Source organism: Athene noctua, chromosome 4, assembly GCF_965140245.1.
Source record: "Athene noctua chromosome 4, bAthNoc1.hap1.1, whole genome shotgun sequence".
Lineage (NCBI taxonomy): Eukaryota > Metazoa > Chordata > Aves > Strigiformes > Strigidae > Athene > Athene noctua.
Window position 1 is genome coordinate 46,115,651 of NC_134040.1, and position 6,000 is coordinate 46,121,650.

Here is a 6,000-nt window from a genome sequence, read left to right on the forward strand (position 1 = left end):
TTCCATGGCCCCACAGACAACTCTGAACCTCTCCCACTCTGGGCCAAAACTGCCTATCTGTGGGAGATAGGAATGCTGCCTCTCTCAAGAGGCATGCAGTCCTACTTGGTAGGACTGAACATTAAATTATTGCTCAGTGTGCTACTTTATTTATGGCTTCATTGTCTTCTTCAAGCTACCTCCTGTGTGAGAAGCAAAGACTTGGCAGCTATAAAATACTTTTTCATGTGGGGAGTTTCCCATGTACACAAGACCAAGTCCTCTAGCACTGCCCCCATGGAGAGGCTGGCCAAATTTCTTCAGCAAATTCTACTGCTTTTCTTTCTTTTCTTGCTTTAGTGCAATTAATTTACAAGCATTAATAGAAAATACTCTATTTTTGAAAGCTCAATTTTACAATAACTATTGCATATATTTCACTAGAAGAAAAGCAGACTACTAATAAACCCCTCACTATTCACAATGATTGTTCTTGGAAAATGTATCTGGAGTTTTAATTGCTTTTATGCTATGAATATTAAATTACAGGTTTACATCTGTTAAAATGTTCAGACATTTTCTAAAAGAGTGGTGGTACCTGTTTACAAGTTTCCAAAGTGAAACACCTGTAGGAAATAAAATTGAAATTAATTTCATCACCTCTAAAGTACTCTGAAAGGCTTAATTGATGTACCTGAAATAGAAAAATTAATATTTTTCAATTACAATAAACAGTGATGAAAAATGTCTCTTTGTCTTGTCTATAAGACAGAGTGTACAGTGTCTACAATTTGAGCATACTACAAATTTAATTGTGTCTTTAAGGAAAAGTGGAGGTAAAAATAGACGTCATTATATATGGTCTCCACAGGACTCTATGACCTCTCTCCTTCCTCCACAGGGATGAAAAGCTACATTTTATTTGGGAAAAAAAAACGACTGAATCATGTCTGAGATGAAAGACAGTGAGAACAGAATAGGTGTCTTTCCCACACTCAGTAATTGTGAATTCTACCTCCTACTAGATTACTTTTTAATTGAACCTTTGAGATATAAATGCAACTAATTATGCCATTTGGGTTGCGGAAGCATATTAATAAGTACACCACAGCATGAACTATTCATAAAAATACTACAGACTGGGGAGCCATAAAAAGCGATGGAATGGAATAACCTAATTAGGAAGTTTATCATTTCAATGTAGATAACTTAATAGGAAATGCTTTGTATACCCGGATGTACTTTCTGTCCTAAATGTCAGTGATTCTGATGCAATGGTGGTGGGTGGTAGACAAGGAGTTTTATCTTTTTAAAAAATAAATTATTATTCTTCCTTCATGGCTCGGGTTACTGTCACAACTATGTAAAATCCTTTAACAAGTTCAGTTTTGGAGACTAGGGGAGGAATCTGTTGTTTCAAGCAGAAATAGCAATCAAAAGAGGATTAAAACACCGTTAGTGGGAAGTGATCTGCAATAATTTATGTAAAATCACAGCAGAATGGTTTTACTGGTTTGTAGATTACACTGTTGAGCTCTTAACGAAGCTGTGGTTCTGAGTGCTGTAACGGTGCATAGCAATAGGACTATAAAGATCCTCTCACTTTTTTTTCTGTGTAAATTTATGCAGGGGAATTTTGGTTGGAACATTTGATTTTGCCTACAATTATTTGTGACAACTGCCTAGTCAAGATAAAGATACAGAACATTTGTATTTGGCCAGGAAGTGTCAGGCAGGGAAACACAGAGTCTGAAGGGTGCAAGTGCTTGCCACTAGCTTTAACACAAGAAAGGGGCTGTGTCCCAGTTACTCTGAGCTGCCTGTGCATGGCAGGAGCAAGGGAAGGGCGGAGGTAGTTTCAGGATGCTCCTCATGGCATAGCAGACAATCTTATGAGGCTGAGTGCTAAGGCAATAAGATGGCAGACAAAAATCAGTAAATAAAAATGCAGCAGTGAGTCACTAAGTTATATATGAAATTATGTCCTCTTGGCTAATTAATAAGTTTGGGAGTAGGATTTTGAAATTACTATAGATAAATAAAAATACCAGCTCTATGCTTAGGACAACAAAGAGAACAGTAATTGAAAATCATTACAGAAGGGATAAAGGACAGAGACCATCATTACATACTGTAGCTGCGTACACCCACATTTTGAATGCTACAGCTTTGGTTAGTCCTCTTTCTTCTGTAAGTCCATCCCATACCTCCACCCACCTTCCCCAAGACAGACTTGGGAAAGGTTCAAAGAAAGAAGATCAAAGATATGGAATAGTTTCCATCTGTGGAGCAGTTAAATATACTGGACCCTCAGGCTAGAAGAAAGGTGTCTGAAGGAAGATAAAACAGTCTGTAAATTCATAAATGGTGTGATAGTTGCTCTGTCTTTCTTCCAGCACAAGAAGTAGGGAACCTAAGATAAAGGTAGCAGGAGGCAGGTTCACAACAAATAACAATTTCTTCCAGCATATGAACTTGTAGTTAAGACACAGACCTCCTAGCCACCAGATTCTGAAAAAGGTCAGGTGAACCAAAAATTAGGAAAGGAACTTGACCCTGTCATAGACTCCTGAGTCCTAGAAGAGCATTGATGTGGCACATCTGCCAGCCATTTATATAATATGAAGACGAAAGTTTATATGACATTTTTTGTGAAGATACTTTCCCTACAAAAGACTGGAGATCTCTTTGCAATAATAATTTGGGCCTGCAGATACGACATTAAATAGTTAGATTCTCAGATACTGATAGTACCTTCTTTGGTCCTCTTGGCAAAATACCTTTCCAGTGGGCACCTTTCAGATGAATGCAAAACATCATTTGAAAATATCACCTAACATGCAACATCTAAGTGCTTTACATGACCTACAGCGTTCATGACCTAAGTTTTGTAGCAATTTTGACTGCCTTTATACCTACCTTTTCTTTATATGTTTGGGCTATTATGAAATTTATCTAGTTCAGTTCCTGAACAGGTCAACTTTGGCAGTATTCTTTCTATCTCTACAGGCAGCAAGACTCCCAACTATTCTTCTTCCATTTCTCATAATAGGCATATGCTCCGTTTTTTCCTACAAAGGGTGCAGATGTTTCTTTCACAACACTCAGTTCATTTTTGTCCTAAATGTTTCACACACTGATCCTGATACAGATCAGCCAGTGAAGAGGGTTGATGAAAGTGAGCAAATTAAAGCCCTGGGGATGAACCAGAAATAAGAAAAATATCAATGCTATGCCCAAAACCCTGTTCTCCAACAACGTACAAGAATATAACAGAGAAGGAAAACCAAACTGAACAAAATCAGTGTTTGTCACAGAGGGGCCAAATGATCCTGCATTCTTCTCCAGTATTTTAGATATTTATATTTGAGTGGAGATAACAAAAGAAATACAGTTGTAGGCCCAGGTATTGTTTAAAAAAACTGTCAATCTTTTCATTGTACTGCTACCTGAATTTTCCCTGATATTATATTGATTTAGGATATTAAAAGAACATCAGTATTTTTATGTACACCTCAGGTTTGGTTGTGTTTTATATCAGGTCTCAAGCCTTGCTGATAATCTCATTGCATAAACTGTGCCATCCTGTTCTAATCTCATAGCAAGATCTGTAACATTCTAAATAAAATTGAGGCAGTTCTCTTCCAAGCTTTCTGTCTACTTACTCTTGATATGGCAGAGAAAATCCTGATGGCTGCTCCTGTTTCCTAACGTACTGCATTTTTATTTTGTCCTTGCAGCAGACTGGGATTCTGTGCTGAGCTACACATTTTTTGCAACAATGCTTGCTTTTGCAACTGAAACATTTTTCATTGCATCCGAAGTGTATGGTAGGTTAGATATCTGGGGCAGCAGCATTCAGTCTCAGCATTGGTAAGTTACACATTCCAGCCGTGCATTCCCATCCACCTTCTCCCTTCCGCAGCGGATCTGGCCTTTCTACTAGCCCAGCTATAAACTTTCCATTTCAACTGAGATCTCTCCCATTTTATATTCCCCTTTGCTAATACAGCAAAACATTTGAAAAGGCAAACAGAAATCAGTTTCTTTGCTTCCATGTAGAAGAAGGGCTAATTTAATCTGATTGCATGTCCTTCTCCCCTGTTCACCTGCACCGCATCCCTTTTTCCTGCCTTTGAAGTGTATCTTTCTCAGATCTTTAAACAGCCTCGGATAAATGAATCCGATCTTGCAATGATCTGTTATCACTGGTGCCTGAAAGCTAAAAAGATGAGAAAATCTGCTAAAGACCTGAGAACAGATGGAATTACTGAGAAAAGGATCAGTGAGCAAGTTAGCTCCAGGTACCGCTGTCTGGACCACAGCTGTGGAGAGCACTTGCAGCAAGCGATGCCCAATTGCTTGGTTCCAGCATCTTGGAGCTTCATCCTTCCAGTTGTAACATTCATCAACCAGCTGACAAACTGAGATTAGAGAGGTACTCATTCATCTTGAAAGAAAACAGCTTTCTTACCGCTCAGCCTAGCAGTATGGGGTTATAAGATGAGGGGCATGCCTCAGCAGGAGTAAAATACAAGAATTCAAGGCAACTGTGCTCCTTCTCTGTGCTGCACTTGGTGAGACTTACTTCTTCCCTGATAATTTCCACAACCGCCAGCAGCATTAAGGGCTTTCTATATCAGACACTGTTCTCATATCTAAGAGGGAGTTTTTGACTCAAGAGACTACACTGAGGAAGAGCTAATAAAGAAAAATTGGGTCCCATTTCTAAACTAGTCAGCAGGATAACAAGCATGTCTTGCTAGTTTCAAATTTCTCCATGCACATACTGATTATACTGTAAATTATTTTTGATACGTTATATAGACAAAGGAGAAGATTCACCATCATTTTTTCCTATTTTTCGACAGTAAGAATAAGCTTCTTCCTGTCAGTATACAACCTCAGCAGTGAAAGAAATTGTTCAGGTGCAGATGTGCTTCAAACAAAGTTTGTTCTCAAAACAGTATCTTCCTCCTCGGCGTCTGACACGCTGCAGATGCATCTGAAAAATGCACATACAGACATACACACACAGAGACACACAGACGCACTTTTTTTAAACCAGTTTTGTCAAGCCACTGCCTAATGTAAGAGTTACTGCTAAGTGAAGAGAGAAAGCTAATTAGCAGGGTAGATTTTATCAAGGAAGAGAAGGCTCTTAAATTTGCAGGAGAGGGTAGAATCTGACCTACTTTTTGTATATACTGGTGCTTTCATTTTAGGTGTTTTCACAGCCTTCCTAAAGGCAGTGGCCAAATTCCTTATATATAGAAAGGCTTTGTGTATTTTCATACTTCTTAAATGAAGTGCTTCAACTTAGGTTTCCCTGTCTCCCTCTCAGAGAAAAATCATTCCTCACAGCCTTCTAGGTAGGCAACAGAAAATGGAAATAAATACCTTCAAACTCACACCTTTCTAAAATCTTCAGATGAAGAAAGAATGGGGAATAGTGCCTTCCTCATCTATCATTCTCTTCAAAACCAGACTGGCTACCTTTCTGGAAGATAAACTTGAATGAAAATCATGTTATCTGCAGGATTCCGTGCAGAGATAACAAGGGGAAATGTAATGGATTATTAAAATGCATTGCTCTGATGTGATCCTACTTCTTGTGTTGAAAGGAACGTGGGTCAGGGAAGAGGTGCCCATGCTGAGTCTGGGGATGAGGCTGGGGCTCCCCAGCACCAGGGACACACTGTAGCTGTGCCTGACTCCCACCAGGGCAAGCCCTGGACCCCTTCCCTCCTTCCCTTTATACCCTGGCTTCTCTGTGAGAAAAAGTGCACATGAAGGTCAGGAAAGAGCCACAAAACATTCTTGCCATGTACTAGTGAGACCAAAGGGCTGCAGACTACATTGCAGCACATACCTGTACAGCCCAGGTATATGCTGGTAGCCCCTGTATGTCATTTTGATCCAGATAAGGACTTAATTTGAAGAGCTCACTTCTTTGTAGATACTTCAAAACCTGGAAGACACTACTGGAATGCAATCCTGTTATTTGTTTGTAATGATCTG